Below are 21,568 nucleotides of genomic sequence, written 5' to 3' on the forward strand. Positions count from 1 at the left end.
CGAGGAACGTAGTTGGATTGATCTGAGTAACATATGACTCTGCGTTCACTGTTGATATGAAGTTTATTCACACTATGTAGTATGTAGTCGGGTGACATGAGAACAAAGTGACTAACATACCTTGTGTACGACACATGGATGAAGCTAATGCTACCTTTTCATTTTGTTTCGGTAGGCCCGTTTGTTCAGAGCGTAGCCGTCCTGTCGGTCTGCGCCTGTTACAGCTGTGACTGATTCGGTGGTCAGCTTTACAGCCCTTTCGGTGGATTGGGTATGGCAGGGGACCCCCGTATTGGAGTCTGTAGAAAGTCGCGCAACTCATCCTCGCTCATGTGTCGTGCACAAGGGGGCTCAATGTCTCGGCCCTCGTCAACCGCTCGCTGCACGTTAACCAGTTCCATATAGTTGTTCGCTTGAACGTTAATTTCCGGCAGCCGGAAGTGCCGAATGGGCTGCTGCTGTGGCGGTGGGGGTGGCAGCTTTGGCGGCGGTCGTGGCGGCGGTGCCGGCGGTGGTGGTGGTGGTGGTAGTGGTGATGGCCGCCGCCGTTTCAGACGCCGCTGCTGCTGTTGTGGCGGCGGCGGCGGCGGCGGTGGCGGTGGTGGTGGTGGCGATGGCCGCCGCCTCTGTCGCCGCTGCTTCTGCTGTGGCGGGGGCGGGAACGGCGGCTGCTCCTGTCGCTGCCTTTTTTGACGAATGCTTTGGATTAATAATCCAAAACGAATGCTCTGGAACGAATGCTCCAAAACGAATGCTCCAAAACGAATGCAAAACGAATTAATAATCCAAAACGAATGCTCTGGATTAATAATCCAGAGCATTCGTCAAAAAAGGCAGCGACAGGAGCAGCCGCCGTTCCCGCCCCCGCCACAGCAGAAGCAGCGGCGACAGAGGCGGCGGCCATCGCCACCACCACCACCGCCGCCGGCACCGCCGCCACGACCGCCGCCAAAGCTGCCACCCCCACCGCCACAGCAGCAGCCCATTCGGCACTTCCGGCTGCCGGAAATTAACGTTCAAGCGAACAACTATATGGAACTGGTTAACGTGCAGCGAGCGGTTGACGAGGGCCGAGACATTGAGCCCCCTTGTGCACGACACATGAGCGAGGATGAGTTGCGCGACTTTCTACAGACTCCAATACGGGGGTCCCCTGCCATACCCAATCCACCGAAAGGGCTGTAAAGCTGACCACCGAATCTGTCACAGCTGTAACAGGCGCAGACCGACAGGACGGCTACGCTCTGAACAAACGGGCCTACCGAAACAAAATGAAAAGGTAGCATTAGCTTCATCCATGTGTCGTACACAAGGTATGTTAGTCACTTTGTTCTCATGTCACCCGACTACATACTACATAGTGTGAATAAACTTCACATCAACAGTGAACGCAGAGTCATATGTTACTCAGATCAATCCAACTACGTTCCTCGCTATTGTAAATGGCTCCCGAGCGCACTCCACCATTTCGCCAATTCACGATAGTCATTTATCCAATTCAACATAAGGTCTAAAATATGTCTGAAGTAACATAAAAATGAAGTGAACATTTCTGTCGTGCTTTGATAGACGTAGCATAACGACCACGACGGTCGCAAGTGACCGCCGGGGCTGTGAACGGCACGGTAACGACCGGCCGGCGGGCGGCTACGCCAGCGCCATCTATGGAGAGAATCGGGTAACTAACGCAAACCTTCCGAGCCTTATGCTTTCCTGCGAGGCCGGTGAAGCAGGCGGCGTGCCGATTTCGACGCCGCTGTGTGCCGAATCGACTGGTACATGCATTTAGCGATACATTTTTAATATTTTTTCATTACATTCATCATATTATTCAAAAACATGCAAAAATTGAGAAAACCGGAAATAATCAAAGAGCCGGGGCGGTCAAAAAAAATTCGAATTTTATATTTTTTCCGCCGGATTCGTGATCAGCAACCCCAAATACGTTAGATTAGACCTGGGGAGCAAAACTTTTCGAAACTTTTTGCAAAACCGGTCACCCTACTGCTATATCTGGAGCTTGGTGTTCAACTTCAACTTGGAATAAAAAACAAAATATCAAAGCAAACTGGATATGGTACTGCAAGTTAAAGTCCAAAGAAATTTGAAGAGCTGACAATTGACATTAATTCTTTTCCTGCAAGGTTTCCATATGGAGATCACAGTCACACCATGAAGAAATATTTTTGATGTTCACAGTTGAAAGGGAATTTATCTTCCAGTTTTGACGAAAGACGCTGCTGACTGTCTTTGGAAAAGGATGTCGGCATGAGGTGCAATTGTGCTTGTGAAGTGGTTATAACTGGTCTTTTCACAGTATTTAATTAAATGTGCCATTGCAGCCCAGTGTGTTATCATGTAAGGTAAAATCAAAACTACAACGTTGGTTTTACGAGCATTGAGAAGGCTGGTAGGTAACACCTGCCTGTGCTCGTAAATCATGCTGCCAGAGTATTCTAAATTAATTTTATCATACAATTTTGTTGTCCAGAATGGTTGCACTATTGTTTGGTATCATATTATTCCATGTCAGTCCCACGCACAAGGGGGAAAAGCTCAAAAAATTGAGCGCTCAAAAAATTGAGCGGGCCCCATTATGAAGGAATAGGCGAAACGATGGTATTTTAAAATGCCTTTAGCGTCACACTACGGCAAATATCGCATCCAAATAAGGTATCAATGGCAAGAGAGAGCAACAAGGTTTCTTCTCGAACACTCGCCGTGATAATTTATATCGGTGTTTTTGGAAAGAAAATGCCCTAAAGACGCTCAACTTTTTGAGCGCCACTTGTCGTTCGGGACCGCGATACTCAATAAATTGAGCGCCACGACAGACGACAGTCAGCTGGCGCTCAAAAAATTGAGTGCCGGCCAGGGACCGCGGATTCCGGGGGGCAGGGTGTGCAATTGCACACCCTGAAAATACTGAGGGTGTGCAAACACCTATTTTTGCACACCCACAGTTCGTTGTGGGGGCCCATGCGGCCCTGGCGCTTGAGTGTCCCAAGCCGATTCTCGAGGGCCCCAGCGCGAGCCTGATGGTCCCGCACCGGTGCCTGAAGGCGTGAACAGGTTCTAGTGTTATCTCAGGGGTTATCTCAGAACCCCACCCACGCCATTTTTGAGCGCTCCCACCGGCTCTTGAGGGCCCAGGCCGATGCCCGAGGGCCTCAAGTCGATGTCTAAAGGTCCCACGCCGGTGTCTGAGTACCTATGTACAGGGTGATTTTTTTTAACTGTTAAAAAGTAAACGTCAATAGTGGTCCCTAAATCGAAAAATCGCGTGCAAAAAAGCAATGCACGTGATAGATAAATCTGGGACATTTTGTATGGTGTCATCATTTGTCCCTTTTAACCGACGGCCTCGGCCCCAATGGAGCCTGAAAATGTCCCACCAATCGGGCACGCATGGTCCACCGCCGTTCAGTAAGGAACGACACAAAACGATGATTTTGAAGCATTGAGGCAGTTTGAAGCATACGATGATCAAGGAGATACCTCAGAAAGACGTTAAATAACGCATGAACAAGCTTGTAGTCATAAATAACCTTCAAACGGTCCATCTGGCGTATGAGCAGCTTTTGAAGAATCAGTCTTCAGGGAGAAAGAAAAACAGCGAATCAGGCACCACCAGGGCCGCCAGTATCAAAATCCTCGACCTGCCCTCCCTAAACTTCTAGTTTTTGGACCCAGCTATGTTTATATCTATGCAGCTATGGCAGATATAACAAGAAAACAGTGGAAATATCTGGCAGAGCTGAAAATGGGCGATAGGAGCCTGTTCAGTCCGCCTAATGAGGATGTGAGTCCATGGTGCTGTTCAACACGTGCTCAGGCGGGCTGATTCGTGTCGGTGAAAGAGGGGGTAACTTCAAGCACAAGTAAAATACACGATGGACGTTCCTTCACATCGTGTCTGCATGAAATCAAAATGTCCCAGAATGCTCGTCATCCTGGCATATAATTTTGCAAGATATATTTGCATTTTAACCCCACTAGACCTCATTACTTTTTAACAAGTAAAAAAAATCACCCTGTACATGGCTAGCTCAGGGATCCACGCCAGTTTCTGAGGACCCTAACCGGCTCTTGAGGGCCCCTGCCCCCTACCCTCCTTAACCCCTCTTGGGGCCGATGCCTAAGGGTCCTGCATCAGCACCTGAGACCTGAAAGCCCACAGGGTTATCTCAGGGCCCCATACCAGTTTCTGAAGGCCCTCACCGGCTCTTGAGGGGCCCCAGACCGATATCCAAGGACCTCTGGCCAATGCCCGGGGGCGCAGGCCGATGCCCGAGGGCCCCAAGCCGTTACCCGAGGGCCTTACACAGCTATCTCAGGGTATAATACCACTTTCCGAGGACCCTAACCGGCTCTTGAGGGCCCCAGGCCGATTCCTGAGATCCCCAGGCTGATGTGAGAGGGCCGACCGACTGAGGCGGCCCCGACGTCAGTTTCTAAGGGGGTCCACGACCGCCGTCTGGTCAAAGCTGATCTCTGAGGGCCCTACGCAGGTTTTTAAGTGCACTCAGCTCTTGTTTAGGATCTCACACCGGCCTCTGAGATCGGATGGCTTATGCATGCCGCAGAGGAGCCCTTACCGGCTCCTGAGGGCTCCGTGCTGATAGATGAGGGCCCCATGCCAATACTCGAGAGTCCCATTCAGTAATCTCAGCGCCCTACATCAGTTTGAGGAGCGCCGTTCGGCCAAGGCTGACCTCCGAGGAAAAGCCCTTTGCAAGCCTCGGTGTGCCCTCACTTTCTTTTTTAGGATCTCACACCGACCTCTGAAGTCGCAGGACTAAAGGATGCTTCTGATAACCCTCACTAGCTCGGACCCAAATCGATGCATGATGACCCGACAGAAGTGCCTGAGTAGCCCACACAGTAATCTCAGGGCTCACACCAGTTTCTGAATTCTGAGGGCCTACACGAACGCTTTTTGGCCAAGGTCGATGTCTCGGGGCCCTATTCAGGCATCGAGGCTACTCGGGCGCCAAGAGACGGTGGGGGACCTCCAGGCGGGCTTGCTTGGTAGTAGTTGGTACCCCATGGAGCCGGCGAACGGTGTCAAAGAGCCCGGTGTGGGGGCCCAAGAAGCAGCGTGGGCATCCATATTTCTATGTACATGAGGTATTCCAGAGGCCGTTATGGGACTCTTCAAAGACCGTGCGCGGTGCGCCGGTGACCCTTAGAATTGCCGGCGTTGGGTCTCAGGAGCTGGCGTGCGGCCTTTATGGGGCCCCAAAGCCAGCGTGTGGGCCGTAGAGCAATGGGGAAGCTAAGGGGGCCGGAGGCCAGACCCCCATAGGTCATAGGGGCCAAATCGATGGGCCCAAACATCCCGCCGGCCGTGTTTTATTTTTAAACTAATTCATGTAATCCATGATAAAAAGAAGTGTGCCAACATCAACTGTGCAAATACTGCAAAAGGGCTCTCTGAGGCCCGTAGGGGCCCTTGAAGGTCACTGTAAGCCTTTAGGGGCCTGTTTGGGAAAATCGGAGATCGATTTGGATCACATTGCATGCATGCATGTGCATTTACTCTGCTAATGCATCTCCTGACTGTACACACAGAAAAATATTGACACCGTTAGCGGTGTAATTGCACAGTACATATCTGAGCACTTGAGGAAAGTTAATTTAGTCCCTTCCCCGCTTAAATTACTCGCGCTTCTAAATGAACACCAGGAAGAAGGTAATAGAACACTGTTAGGAGGGTTGGGTGTTTTGCTACATGTAGTAAAACACCCAACCCTCCTAACAGTGTTCTATTACCTTCTTCCTGGTGTTCATTTAGAAGCGCGAGTAATTTAAGCGGGGAAGGGACTAAATTAACTTTCCTCAAGTGCTCAGATATGTACTGTGCAATTACACCGCTAACGGTGTCAATATTTTTCTGTGTGTAAGATGCTCGCTCAGTCATCTTACGACCGTCAATTTTGAAGGTTTTCCCGCCCCGCTTCCTTAGAACCGGCTTATTCCGGAGCAGTGGCGGCGCTGACTTTTTGGAAGGGGCCCGGCGTGAGATGGGGGCCCAATCGCCACATCTTGCACACCCTACGAGAATTTGAATCCGCGGTCCCTGGTGCCGGCCAGCATCTACACTCAATTTTTTGAGCGTTCTCCGTGACAGGTGAAGCCGGTACTGGCTGCCATTTTTGATGTTATGTTCGTTGAAATACGTTAAACTGAGTTGAAACACAAATGCAGGAAGTTGAATGCTACGTGGTACCTAAACTTTTCACAAACCCATGGCATCATGTCACATTTTCCGCTAGTAGTTTTATCGGTCGCCTTTTGGATTCGGCACACCTCAAATAATTATACAGGGCTTGAATAATCCGTAAGAATACTGTATTGATATTCTCTGACTGTACTGGGAGAAGGGAATACGTGAATACAGAAAGATATCCACCCACGCTTGAATATTGGAGAATTATAGCAGGAAAAACTGTATTGCCACGGTTACAACTTACAAGGCCATCGGCCGCAAGCAAACAAAAATACTATACAATGTGGGTTAGATTCACAAACATCATCAAGTGTGGAACACAGAGACGAGCAAAACAACATCACATTATCGCATGCCAGCCCGACCACATTGGAACCGGGTGACCAGCGACCGGAACCTGCGTCTTGCCAGCATACATCACAAAAGCAGGAGGCAGTGTCGTACTGCTTTGATCCAAAATATGCCATATAACAAATGACATAAACGACCTAAGCTCGGACTAACCTAATCATTATCAAATCCTTAACATGTAAGGGACGAATGGAAACATCGAGTCCCAGACCAGCAGTAGCAACCATCACAGTAGCAACATCACAAAGAACACGCGGCATTATCAGACAGCCGTTTTGTTATCGGGCTACAGGCGGCGACGGCGTGGTTGCAGACCAGCTGCGAGGTAGCGGCGTGCGGGCAAAAGGCGCGGGCACACCTCCATGTGGCCGTACGGACAGTGCGCGGTCGGCGTCGCATAGTGGGCGGCATCGGGCTGTCCCGGGGCCGTCGAAGCCGCACAGGTTGTCGGCGCATGTGGGCGCGCGCGGTCACCACGGCCAGCTGCTCACCGCCAGCACAGACTGCGGCGCAGCGTCGCCGCTCCGCCGGCCAGAACACGCAGACAACCCTTCTTGCAGTCGCACAACACGTCGCCAAACTCATTCACCTGTTCCACCATGTTGTTGATGTCACCGAGTCGTTCAAGTTGTGGCTCGTGCCGTCGAGCATGACCTGCCCGATCGGACACGGGTCAGCGGCTTCTGCTCCAGCGAAGTCTTCATCTTGGTGACGTCTTGCTGATCTCCACAAAGGCTGAGCAGATGACCTTACCCACAGGGACGGCCGACGTCCTCGCCAGCGACCGCTTGGTTGTGCAGACCTGCCAGAAAAAGAAAAGCTGTTTGGTGATCTCAAACGATTTTTCCTTTATGCAGTGGAACAAAATGGAAAATATGTCATACAACAGGAACTAAAAAAGATGCAGCCTAGGTCGTCTAAGAAATGGGTGCAACATTGATAAAATTCTTCATTGAATGAATTCTGCAAATGCTTTTGAGTTTTGATAAAATGTGTGGTGATTATAACTTATAAGGAGGCCACTTTACTATAAAATTGCTCAGGATTCCTTATCTGGACCTGTCAAAAAATCCTGACTGCACACCAACAATGAGCATTAAATCCGAAACCTCTACCAGGTACCTAGGGATAGGTAATTAAATTCTGATTCAGGAAAATATTTCACATCATACAAATAAAAACCTTTACTATATTGAAACTGAAAATGTGATGCCGATCCAGTGACCTAAGGGTCTCAAAGTATAATAATGAATTAATCTATTATAAATTTGGTGGTGACTGTCGACTGGCATCTGGCGGCCTAGACCTTGAGGCTTGAAAGTGGCCTTCCTTTTCCGTTGACTCCGATCCTCCAGATGGAAATGATATAAAGGATCATTTTTATCTTATTTCATATGAGCCAGTCAGCAAAGTGGCTATCCTGTTTCAGCATTCACACACACAATAGTTGACTGTCAGTCTCTCATGCTGTCAGCGTTGTGAAGTAACGAAGGAGTTGAGTTTTGTTTATTATAAATTGTGATGTTATGTAAAGGACTGGAAAATGAATGTGAAAACTATGGAAACATATTGGCAGAGTATTGTCACTTACTATCAGGACATATGGATAGAGAATACATTCAAATTAACAAGAAATGCCAAATATCAAGGTACTCAATCACTGATAGGAGTGGACTATCATATGTTTTAATGTCATTTATATGAAAGTTAAGACTAAAACTACCTTTTACCTCATCATACCTAATGAAAAATTGTGTGAAGAAAACATTCACAGCCTCTTTGAAGCACTTAGACCACTAAAAAACAAAAATTTTCACGTAAATATGTTGTGTCTCCTTCCTTCAAAACATCACATCGGATGGCGCCACTTTCGTCGACAGTTACTTATTTGCACGCAAATCGAGGAAAACGTGAATTGATTGACGTTTACGTGTTTCTAAATTTAAAATCACAGCATATTCAAACTTTTCAGTGTACCTTTTAACCCTCGCCCGTAAACGGCGATCTGCCACCTTCGCCCATGCAGGGGGGGGGTTGGTGCGACCCCCCCCTTGGCGTTTGAAAACGGAGCGTCGTAGAGCTTAGCGGAAAAGACCAACGGATTGCTCTCGCCGAGATCTCGCGATTGGTGGTATATTTTTTGGTCCTAGGTCAACATTTGACCTACTTTTGACCGGTCAAAGGTCAAATTTTCGGAAAAATAGACTTTTTTCAACTTCCCGCGGCGATTGCGGCAAAACGGTGGGAGATATCGACTTGAAACCTTCACTATCGTGTTCCTTGATCAATTCTCTATCGTTTGGTATGTATTTCGTTTCCCTAGCTCTAAAAATGGCGCGTTGGGAGCGCCGGAAGTCGGCAAGGTCACAGTCGGCGGCAGAAATTCGAAAAATCAAAATTTAAATTTTTGAAAGCTGATTGTATTTTTGGATTTGGAAGGTCCATTTGCTCCCTATAGAAGCTAATATTGCTGCATATTCCCATTGAGGTGACAAGAATTAGCAAAATAGTGGTTCGGGCGCTTTTCAAAAATAGTACCGGACGCTGTTCCTCTTGTGACGTCATAGCTCCGTGACCTGACCTGACCCGGTCAAGTTTCTTATACCATATGATAGCCAATACTTGCCCCAACATGCATGGGAAGTTTCATCACGATCCATCAACCGATGTCCGTACCACCGGCAGGAAACCTCGGGCGTTGGCACTCAGTTTGTGAAAATCCGGCCGGAGGCTGTTCCCTTTGTGACGTCATAACTCCGTGACCTGACATGACCCGGTCAATTTTTTTTTATCAAAAGATGCGCAAGGTTTGCCCCATAAGGTACCCAAAATTTGGCGGCGCTGCGCGCCGCCGTTTTTGCACTATTTCCGAAAAACCTCAGGGGGGGGGTTGCACCAACCCCCCCCCCTACATGGGCGAGGGTTAACATCTAAATATAACTAAAACGATAAAAACTTACCTTCAACACGAGGACGACGACAACCACTCGACCGGAGACGTCGCGACGAAATAAACAAACGGCGCCGCCAAATGAAAAATATTCTCCGATATGAGTAATGTGAAATTGAGTCGCAATCATTTTGGGTAGTATGAAAAATGCTCTTTCCAACAGAACCCTAGTAAAAAACGTGAAAGGACAAAAAATAACTTTTATTTCGACATAAATATTGGCCTGTTTTTAAGTCATCCTGGTATGCCGTAAGATTTCGACCTATAAATTGGTGTTCCCCCAATCATTGAAGCTTGAGCAGTGAAAAATATGAAAGCCTAATCTGTTTTGCATCATTAGTGATTCTCCTAGGGTGTTGTCATTTCTCCCTAGGTGTTGCGAGTTGCTTTTGCAAAACGTGTTCCTGAAACGGCTCAATTTTTTGAGCCCTCAGCATTACGCCTATGGGAGCCTCTGACGTCACACGCTCAATATTTTGAGCGCTCAATAATTTGAGCTTTTCCCCCTTGTGCGTGGGACTGATGTAAATATGGTAGTGTAAAGTCCGACCAACATGTTACCAGATTTGAAGCTGTTACGTTACCTAAGTACCTGTTTTTACTGGCGTGGTGAATGTCACCTGGATTTTGTTTTGAGGTGCAGACCTAGTAACTCTGACTACATGGGTTTGAAGCTATTATCTATTCTGTTTTTACTGGCCTGGTGAATGGCGACTGATGTTGTCCGTGGATGGCACTGAAACAAATTTCGAGTGTTTTGTGTTGGGGAGCGGCGGCCGTTCGTATCGGCCGCCGGCAGCGTGCGCCGGCGCTGCAGCCTTCAGTCCCTGCCGGCTGGTGACGTATGTGACGTGGCCGCCGCTGATTGGTCGGCGGGCGCCCAGCCCCCCTATATAAGGCGGTGCATCTCTGGCGGCGGCAGTCGCTGAGCGGGTTGCTCGGCGAGAGGGGCTCGGGGCTGAGGGGTTGGCTCGCCAGGGGAAGCTCCGGGATGAGCTGGCGGACAAGAGGTCCGGCCTGATGGGCAGTCAGGGTTTTAGCGTGTAATGAGCCGATGTACATAGATCAATACATTAGATAGCTGAGCCGTGGTGTTTACCCGAGAATGCGTGTTCCGAACAACTGGCGCGGTCGGTAGGACGGTTCGGGCACTAGCGGACACGCATTCGTTGGGTTGCACCATTTGAAGCAAATTTTCATTTCTATTTTATTTGGAATCGGCTCAGTAGAGTAACGTAACATGGAAAGAGAAATTTTACTTTTAGCTAACTTTGAAAATTTCACGGGGGTAAATAATCAATCATGGGGTCAGTGGTACCGGCGGTTCCGGGCGAAGACGATCGCGTTCTCTGAAGAGGATCGGCTACAGGGCCTGGTCAGCCTGCTGCAAGATGGCGCCCTGGACTATTTCGCCTTGCTGTCGGAGGAGGTCCAGAGCAACCTCCAGCAAACTGTGGCTGCACTGGAGGTCCGTTTCGGCGCAGCGAAGAAGGCGATACAGGCGCACGCTGAGCTGGCGAATATCCGGCAGCAGCCCGGTGAGGCAACGCGCGACTTCGCCGACAGAGTGCGCCAAGTAGGCCGGGAGGCATACCCAGGAGCGAGAGCCGGCGACCCGTCCGTGGAAGCGACCGTCGTCAGCCGCTTCGTGTGCGGCCTCCGTGAGGAAGAGCTGCAGACGCGGGTGCTTAGAAAAGACCCGTCCAGCCTCACCGAGGCCATGGGGGTCGCGGATAAATTCCAGCAGCAGCAGGACGCACTCCGGGCCATGCGCCCGCCCAACGAGGGCGAGGCGTTGGCGGTCCGAGACCGAGACGCGCCCGGCACTGCGCGGCTAGACGCCCTGGAAAGGGTAATTGGAGAGCTGCAGCGCGCCCTGCAGGCTCTTGAGACGGCGGGAAGGCGGGACGCCTACCGCACGGGGCACGGGACAGGGGCGAGGAACTCCCAACGAGGGCCACCGAACCCAAACAGGCGGGGTACTGGGCGCCGTTGTTTCCGTTGTAATAGCCCTGGCCACCTGGTCCGCGACTGTCCAGCGCGGCAAGCACATGCTAATGAGCAGGCGGGGTGGTCCTTCCCACGCGGTCATCAGCAGGCGGGCCTGGAGTGGGCGGAGTGCCCCCGTGGTCCGTCTGAGGAGGCCGGCGGATGGACGCCTCTCTGTCGCGGGTGCAGCCGTGGGGGTCAGCGATGGGCGGGACGCCCGCCTGCCCCGGCGACTGCGGCCGTGGGCATGCCTGCCAGCCCGACAATGGGGGGCCCCACAGCGCACGCGGGTCACTGGCAGCGGGGGGACACACCGGCAGCGGAGTGCGGCCGTGAGTGGCAGCGGAGGGTGGCTGACCCACCTGCACTCTACGGTCCACCCACCGCGGGACAGCCCACTCACGCGGGAGACAGAAGCGCCACACGACAGTGGGAAGGGTGCCCCCACATCTGCGGTCACGCCCGCGGGAACGCCGAGGTCATGTCACGCCAGCCCCCGGGAACCACACCGTCGACCGTGTGCACGGTACAATCAGAGCCGGCGGGGAGCGAGGCTCCGCCAACATCCCAACCCCCGCTCGATGAGATCGGGCATCACGAGCAGTCGGGGACCGCGAGCTCCGGTTTGGTGAGGCGCTGCTCACAGGTTTGCGCGCGGGCAGCGGCCCTCGTGACTTGTACCGCTCGGGCCGTCTTCAAGTCAGCACTAGCAGGACTCGACCGAAGGCGACAATGGCCGACCCCAGTGGCCTCATGCGTGGGCCCAGTCGAGCCCGACGCGTCCGGGGCGAGCCGTTGCGGGGGCGGGCAGCCCAGCAGCGGCTGCGTCGAGGTCACGGTGACCTCAAATGGGTCAGAGTCGGATAGCGTGAGCCGCGAGGGCGGATCGCCCAGCATCGGCATCGCAGGCCAACCTGACCGGCAGACCGCCCAGGCCAGCGGCGAGGTCAACTCGGCTGGCGATGTGGCGGGCGAAGAAGCACGCGCCATCAGCCGTCCGGGCGTCGACGGCGACGCAGGGGACGCTAGTCCGGTGGAGTGGAGCGGCACGCAGAAGGCGCAAGACGAGAGCCCACCACACAATCACGCCCGACAGCGCCTCAGCCGTCAGACGCCTTGCAACACCTCTGTGCTGGAAAAGTGGGGCAGGGCCTTGGACTCTGGAGGTCAGAATGATCGAGTGGTGAGGCGGGAAAGGCCCGCCCCACCTCCAAGGGCGCCGGTGCAGATCGAGCCGGCCACACGCCCCTTCGAACGCGAAGCTGGTGACGAGCGCGACTGCCGAGCAGCAACTGGAGGGCAGCCAAAGTTGGGCCTGCGGCACAAGGGCCCGTGGGGCCACGGACGAACGTGCAGTTTGCCGCGGGAGGTGACCGCCGTATGGTGCGCACAGCACCACCCGGATCGCGGCGCGGGACTCGAACCGCCTCCAGCCGCCCTCAGACCACCAGCGCCGTACCGAATGCGGCACGGGTGGCTCAACCGTCGTCTTGCACGGTACCAGGCGGGAGGCTCGTGAGCTGCGGAGATTGTAGACACCGAAGCGTTCGGTGGACCCGATCATTGAGCGCTCGAGAACGTGTTTAAAGTTTCCTTTGTGTGTGTGTACGCGGGTCATGTCGTCGTAGTGATTGTAGTATATGTTTTTGTTAAATGTTGTACATACTTGTAAAATGTGAGTTGTCGTACACCTCTTTTGTGTAGGGGGGGGTGTGTGTTGGGGAGCGGCGGCCGTTCGTATCGGCCGCCGGCAGCGTGCGCCGGCGCTGCAGCCTTCAGTCCCTGCCGGCTGGTGACGTATGTGACGTGGCCGCCGCTGATTGGTCGGCGGGCGCCCAGCCCCCCTATATAAGGCGGTGCATCTCCGGCGGCGGCAGTCGCTGAGCGGGTTGCTCGGCGAGAGGGGCTCGGGGCTGAGCGGTTGGCTCGCCAGGGGAAGCTCCGGGATGAGCTGGCGGACAAGAGGTCCGGCCTGATGGGCAGTCAGGGTTTTAGCGTGTAATGAGCCGATGTACATAGATCAATACATTAGATAGCTGAGCCGTGGTGTTTACCCGAGAATGCGTGTTCCGAACATTTGTACAGTGTTTTAATACAATGCTGAGGGCTGAAAGTTGTCTTGTTTAGAGTGGTGAAAGTTCAGGATATGCCAGCCACCATGGTGGGTCAGAGTTAAATGTGTTGCAGTCAGTTCGGCTTCGGCAAGCACACGGATGGGCATACGCATCAAGACCTGCTCTGCCATACTTTCAGCCAATTTTAACTTGGTAAGTCTTTTCTTTTTTCTGCCAAAAGCTATGACATTGTGAATTTCAGCACTTTGGCCTGTGTGTAGCTTTCAGGAAAGCAATTCTAAATAAAGCTCTGATAAAGTGCAAAATCAGCAATGCAGCCCTCTATTACATTTTCTACAACATCTTACTTGTTCCTTGCATGGAGAGAAAAATGCAATGTTATGAATTCGTTTATTCACATAATTTGACAAGCATGCAGTTACCTGCTACTATCACTGCACAAAACAGAGCAGAAAACATCAGTTGATCAAACACAAGACATAACAGAAGTTTACAACATAGGGCTGCCGAACCTGCTTCCTCCCACCACAGTTGATGCCATTTCCTAGCCTGGCTTGATGTGAGCACTGAATAGCTGCTTTGTCTAATTACAGCTCACTACCATTCAACTTAAACTACTCTCTTTAAAGTAAGAGTGAGAGCGTTCAGTGTTCATAGCAGCTTGACAGACGACAGACAACAAACATCTTGACAAACCAACCAGTATTTGATTTGGCTAATGATTTATGTGCTTGTTGTATCATGGCCAAACTACTTTAACAGCAATAATCCCTGTTTCATCTTGATCTTGCTTTTATTTCCATTTGAACTCAGATCTTGAAACAATCATCTGAAGTGATATCAGATACTGGCTTCTGTTTCTCTTGAAAGCAAGTTAAAACAACAATGATAAACTAAGGCAGGAGATGTGAGTTGTGGCAGTAGATTTTTGATTCAACATATGTCAACCTTATATTGCTTGAGACCTCTGTGACAGACAAACAAATATTTATAGTTTTTTGATAGTTTGGATTCTTGGCTTGATTTAGCAGATCAGCTGTGAACCCTGTGAACCTTGACTTTGAAATCACATAGGGGAAAGTGGGGTAAGACGGGCGGGGTAGGAAAGACGGGCACCGGCCCTCTAGCCCAAACCGTTGGCGCTAGCAACCTCTTGTTGTGGTTGGTAATCGGCCGTGTGGTTCTTTGCTGTGAGGTGAAGGCAGAGGTACGCATCTTAAATAGTTTTTGAAAAATTGTGGAAAAGCTAAAAACGTGCCTTGCACTCTAAGCAGAACTATCGTGTTTCGTAGTGTTTTCTGACCTCGCTGTTTCATATTTTGTTTTGGAAATTTGATGAGAGTTTCGTCTTAGGGTGTCATCCAAATGTGTATGCTGGCGAATGAATCCTTTAATTTGGTGCCCGGAGGCGGTGTGATATCCTTATTGGCAGCCGAATGGGGTAAGACGGGCAACAATGATGAAAGGAATGCAAACCATCTGATATTGTTATTTTAAGCTAACTTACGCTGTTCTACATCATTTGCAACGCATTTCCATCGAAATTATTTAAATAGACAGCTTTGAATTTGTTTAATTTTTTCATTACATCGATCAATACCATTACGCCTATAAGTAGCCGTGCGATGCTACGAACCTTACAATATTGACTGTAAGATCAAAAGCCAGATGTGTAAGATGTATTAGCATAATTATTCGGCAGTAAATATGTAAAGAAGTTCAAACTAACGTTGTGCCCGTCTTGCCCCAACATCAGTGCCCGTCTTACCCTCCCCGGTGGGGTAAGACGGGTTTTTGCAGGGTCTTGCTAAAAACACTCTCAATTGAAAAGTATTGGATTTAGACCTTAGGTGTCAAAGGGGCACTGAAAGAAAAATGCCTGAAGATGGTTGTGCTAAATTGGTGAAGCAATCGAAGAAAAGACTTCAGAGGTACAGACCCGCAAAACTAACATGCCCGTCATACCCCACTTTCCCCTAAATGTCATGGTACCCGAACGAATCCTCGCATGACATTTCTTCGTAGCACAATTTTTCGTCCGCATTTCTTCGTCTACAAATCTTCGTCGGTGCATTTATTTGTCCCTCAATGCTTACTCTTGCATATATTTGCGTTGAAGAAGAAATGCGAGCCGATTTTCATATACCCTGGTGCGAGACAAAGTAATGCGATAGGTACGAATAAATGCCCTGACGAAGATTTGCAGACGAAGAATTGCGATACGAAGAAATGCCATAAGAATTGTCCTGGAATCCTTTATTGGCCATCATATATTGACCTTGATAAGATAAACGCATCATTCGCGCAATATTTGTCGCACTTTGATACCAAACTATTGCTTCCAAATGCCGACGTAAAGAAAACCTTTATGTGACGTCACAGAAACAGCGGATTTCCCAAAAAGTAAACAAAAATAAAAGTCTTATATCTCGAAAACGGGTGAATATTTTCCGGTAAAATTTGGTAGATGTTCATTTTCGCTCTTTGTGATTCACGCTACATCACTTTTATGCCAATTCATTAACTTTTTTGAAGGTGGGAGGGTCCCTTTAATCCAAAGTTTTTCTTTTAACAGGAGTGCGGTGAATAAGATAATTGCGCACATATGTATGTATATGTAACATTGAACCGTCGAATGCGATTCTGCAATTGCTAGGCTGTGACAGCAGGGGTACGCGTCGGTCTTTTTTTTGTGTCCGAATTGCATTTGCAACCAGCTCCCTCAACATCCACGTCATGACTCGTCCACAATAACCATGCGAAGTTCTGTAGAGTTGTAGACCCCATGTGTCATCTAGCATGTATCCGACGTCCGTTACTTCTGTCATAGTCCTGGGCAGCCCACGTGACTATAAGCCTCATCGCCTTCGACGTTCTGAGAATTCCATGTGACTGCTGGGGCCACCAACCCAGCCTTGGCAGATGCACTGAGAAGAAGACACCCGTAAGACTAAACTTGATCTCTGCTTGGCTGGCGCGGCCGATGAGTTGATAAGCCGAGGTGTCATATAACCGGAGTCTGATGACGGAAAGTGTGTCTCAGCGAAATGCACCGGCCCCTTCCCTCGTCTGGGACGCCCCTCCCCCCCCCCCCCGACCAACGACGGGCGCAGTGTAAGGACACTGACCGTGCGTCTCAGCGGGTGCCCGTGTCACCCAGCGGAGGCCTATTCTTAGCCGCCGCCGGTACAGCGTCATCCGAGGTCCGCCCGGGGCGCCCGCCACATGCCACACAGGAATGTCGCTACGTCACAGTCACAGAGTCACAGTCACAGTCACATTTACCACAACCCAAGTCACCGAAGAAATATCGCTACCTAAGTCACAGTCACAGCCACAGTCAGACACAAGTCACAGTTACAGTCCACACAGCCACAACCACAGCTACAGTCAGTCACAGTCACAGTCACAATCAGTCACCACTGTTACAGTCACAGTCACAGCCACGGTTACAGTCACAGTTCACAGCCAAAATACAGTCACAGTCACAGTACATTCAGTCGCAGTCACATTCAAATCTGCAGTCACAGTCACAGTTATAGTCACAGCAATAGTCCCAGTCTCGGTTATAGTCACAGTCCCAATGGCAATCACCACCGTGACAGTCAGAGTCGCAGTCATAGTCACACAGTCACGTACGTAGTCTAGTCAGTAGTCACCACAGTTATTGTCACAGTCATAGTCGCCACGGTTACAGCCAGTCAAAGCGACTGTGACTGGCTTGTATCAAGACAGGTGTGCGAAGTTTAGCTCCATGTCGCCAGCGCTCTCCGAGCAATCGCGACAAAACGTCAGGAGGGGACCGGCATCCACCCTCCCCTCGGCCGGCGGGGGTTAGACCTTTCGTCAAGCCGGTTATGTCAACAAGGGCATTTAAAGAGAGAGAGAGAGAGAGAGAGGAGAGAGAGAGAGAGAGAGAGAGAGAGAGAGAGAGAGAGAGAGAGAGAGAGAGAGAGAGAGAGAGAGAGAGAGAGAGAGAGAGTGAGAGAGAGAGAGAGGGAAGTGGAGAGGGAGTGGGAGAGGGAGAGGGAGAGGGAAAGGGAGAGAGGGAGAGAGGGAGAGGGAGAGAGAGAAGAGAGAGAGAGAGAGAGAGAGAGAGAGAGAGAGAGAGAGAGAGAGAGAAAAAAAAGAAAAATTCGAAAACCAGAAAGAAAATAACCACAGCTATTTCACGAGCATAGCTCATATTTCAGGTTACGCTACCAGGGATAACATACGATAAGGTTTTAATTAAAGTTTTAATTAAAGTACTAAGGTTTTAATTAAGTTTTAAGGCTTCACTTTCCACTTTCCAGCTGACGGTAAAAGGTCGGTGCATATCACTCAGGTCTCAGCCCCTGGCGAATTTTCTTCACGTTTTTTGCGCATGTTTAGTAGAAGACGTTTCAAGCTGAAATAGACCGACCCGATCATTTGGCGCAAACTAAAATGGCAAAAGTGATTAGAATACTATTTGCTCTGCGAACAAGTTTGCCTTCATTTGTCACTTCCAAATCACGGCGTCGGCTTTCACGTGAGCTCTCATGCATTAACATTACTTATCACTCACTCACGCATAAACTGATACATTGATTTTCAACCGTGACACAACCCGTGACTAACAGTAGCTGTGGCCTAACCAGTAACCATGACCAGGCCGTGACCTTACCGTGACCAAGCCGTAACCTAACCCAGAAACGGCCCTGACCTGTCCTTGACCCAGCCCTGACCCTACTTATAGTGACATGCCCGCGATATAATTCAAAATCCTGCTAAGTAGATGCCGTGCAACGACCAAGGCTTTTTTTAAAAACAGCTTTTCCATGCATTCTGAAACGACTGCAGCCAATAACTCTGAAAATCCTAGCCACGAACATTGGTGGTTTGGCTTATGAGTCGAGATAATAACCCAACTCAGAAGTTATCCAATCTGATTGAATCTAAAATGTCACTTATTCTCAACAGAAAGTTCGCATTGCATCACATGGCGACTCATCTCACCAAGAAAGACGTTAAGTGAAGCAGATGTTCTCCTCTGCAGTGCCCAGGTCGTATCCGAGCGTCACCAGCACCACTCTGTCCACCGGTCACCACACCACCCCTCACACACGGCACCAGGGCCCGCGCCGCACCAGCCAGCCGGCGCCGCTCGCTCGTCGCCGCTCGACACTCGCGCGCCACTGCTCGTCCCGTCGGCGCCGTCGCACGCCGACGATGCCGACGAGTATTTTTGCGCGGCGACGCCGTCGACTTTGGCAGCGCCGCAGGCGGAATGTGTGCCGCCGCCGCGGAGGCCGTCCGGGGCTCCAATACAAACAGGTGGACCACGCGACGAGGGCGCCGACGCGGCCGCACGCATATCGCACGCGTTGCCCATCTGCGCACAGCCGTGACCCACTGGGGGCTACTGGCTGTTGGCCGCGTCAGCTGATCGGACTGAGCGCCTGCGCTGCACCTGTCCGGTCATCTCCGGGCCGGCTGGGTATCGACACGGAGGCAACAGGTTAATCTCAGCCGTGATCGGACCGTGACCTAAACGAGCCACAGCCACATAACCCGTACCAAACAAGGCTTTATGATAGATTGTCGTCTACATCATAGCGCGATATATGAACGTGATTAATGGGGTAGGTGCATGGATGATTTTATCTTTAGTAGGCGAATGCATTACTTAGGTATACCTAAGTAATGCCAATAACCAATAACGCGGCCAGATCTGCAGAAGAGAAATATCTAGACGAACTGTTTCGCTAGTTCGCAAATAGAAATAGGTACCTATTCAATATAGTTAATTCATGACAGGGAGAAGTGCAGATAAAAACGGTCATATGCTTGATGCTGATAACATTACAATTGCGAGTATCCATGAACGTAGCACACGATAGAATGTAAGAGTGCAAATGTGTTGAGAATGCACTTTCGGCATAGCGCATAATTTCTACGAATGGATGGAACGTACTTTTATAAGTCAGTCAATGTGTTGTATCAAACTTCTCGCATTGTTGTTAGCGTAGTTGTGAGTAACACGAGCTGCAGGGATCCCCTCATTATTATCCCATTTATGCCCAGGAATATTGACCATCATGAAAATCGACGAAATCAAAATATGTTATGCTCCTACCAGGGCCTTGCATGGAATCGAAAATAATTTTTGCCCGCAGCAAAAGTTTTTCGAGAAAAACGTAAAAAACATGCGTTGCGAAATCGCAACGAAGGGCACACCGGGCGCCATCAGCGTTGCGAAAACGCAACGACGGGCACATCAGACGGACATAAAGTACACTGAACTGCCGTATATGCTAATATGTTTTGACAAAACATCAATCAACTGTTGATAACTATTGCTTGAAAATGCGGAGCCCACATCCGTCATGCTCTATAACCCGCCTAAGAGCCTCAGTGAGGAAGCATAACTTCATGATTCGCGAACGGGGAGATGGCAACACGGTCATTATCAACCATTTACGTTGTCCATTGCTGTTCATTTAAAGTTGTGGTCGACACGTATCCAGGGTGATGCTTTCTTTTTGGAAGCTAGACAGATCCATTACCTCCACCTATCAGACCCTGCACAGTGCACACTGAATACAATTAAACGGAGGATTGGGAGTAAACCAGTGCCTCTCGTATGCGCGTATATCCGCAATCATTTTTAACCACCCTCCTAGGAGTAAAGTTAAATTCCATTGCAGGTTAGTCGTACCCACTCTCAGCAAAAAGAAAAAAGGACCGATCCGGCTCTAACAAATTACCCGCGTAAGGCGTAGCGCATCACAACAAATCGACTCCCAGTTTATCATGTTTACACCTAATCCAAAAATTTCATGGCCCCACTCTCAGCGACCTTCACGTGTAACCTCTTTCTCGAGACAATGCCAGGACAGAATGGTGATTCGACGTCAATCCGTCCTTTCCATCTTCAGGATAGTTGAATCCTCCTCCACGCCTCATCCCCCTGTTCCGGGCTGGACCGGCAACGTATATCGCAATCGGGCAGCTCACATAGGAGCGCGCCTGTAGCCGGGTGCAGTGAGTGCTTGGGAGGGGGGAAGGGGGTGGGTCATGGGTGGCGGCTGCCCACTGGCTGGGCTCAGTCTCCAGTCTACGATTGACCGTGTCCGGTCAGACAAATGTCTCCCCTATTTCCAATAATCCTGCTAGCTCTAAAAATGGTCTGATTAGATAAAAAGCCTATCAAAGTAAGAAAACAAGCGTATACTCCACATCAAGTAGCTTATGAATCTATGCGAGTTATGAATCCTAAAAACTATTATTTTTCCAGGTCCGCCCTCATTACCCCTGCCGAAGGGCTCAGCTACCCCCAGAGGGGGCCTATCCCACTATTTGCCGACCCTCAGTTATCTTTTATAACGTAAATGTTGGTAGTCAGCAGATTCTATCCAGAGAATGGCGATGCCTATCTGTCGCCTGATACCAGGATACATCCCCGTTATTTATTATTTATGCACAATGTAAGTACATAGTAGATCCAATTTCCAAAGGACCTAATAATCTCTCAGCTCCGTTAGCATCGCCGACCGTTTGATGCATGGGTCCTTTTCCTACCATGCGATTTTCAGACGCATGGGAACACATTGCTTGGTGAACGAACAGCCCGAGGCCGATAATCTGCGAGAGAAAAAGAAAGGAGTGTTTGTGGCTGTTTGAGCCAGCAAATATGAAATGTGTCGCAACATTTTACGTGCGAACGCACCTTGCACTAAACATACCTATCCTATACACGTCCCTCATGGCATAGGCGGCGGAGCGGGGGGGGGAGGGGGCACCAAGGCACCGTGCCCTCCTTGATTTTGCCATTTTAACATTATCCCTATAGGCGTTGCATGGAAATGGAAATGGAAGGAATGGGACCAAAAGTCGGCAGTGCCCCCCCCCCCTTAATTGAAGATATTCCGCCGCTACAGCCTCATGGCTACAAAATGAAAGAGAGAAAGAAAGAGAGAGAGAGAGAGAGAGAGAGAGAGAGAGAGA

General features: G+C 50.2%; 1 protein-coding gene across 8 annotated transcripts in view; it reads right to left on the reverse strand.

The window, feature by feature from the left end:
- Positions 1-18,797, reverse strand: part of LOC122367046 (golgin subfamily A member 4-like) — a 71,255-nt gene extending 52,458 nt beyond the window's left edge. For 3 of the 8 annotated variants that reach the window (XR_006253986.1, XM_043339822.1, XM_043339821.1), the window contains exon 1: positions 18,578-18,718. The gene's annotated coding sequence lies outside the window, so the exon portion shown is untranslated. Of the gene's footprint in view, positions 1-18,577 lie in introns of all 8 variants that reach the window. The other 5 variants (XM_043339824.1, XM_043339823.1, XM_043339820.1 and 2 more) reach the window with 4 other exon arrangements.
- Between the last annotated feature and the right edge of the window lie 2,771 nt (positions 18,798-21,568).

Source organism: Amphibalanus amphitrite, unplaced genomic scaffold, assembly GCF_019059575.1.
Source record: "Amphibalanus amphitrite isolate SeventyFive unplaced genomic scaffold, NRLGWU_Aamphi_draft 000846F_arrow, whole genome shotgun sequence".
Lineage (NCBI taxonomy): Eukaryota > Metazoa > Arthropoda > Thecostraca > Balanomorpha > Balanidae > Amphibalanus > Amphibalanus amphitrite.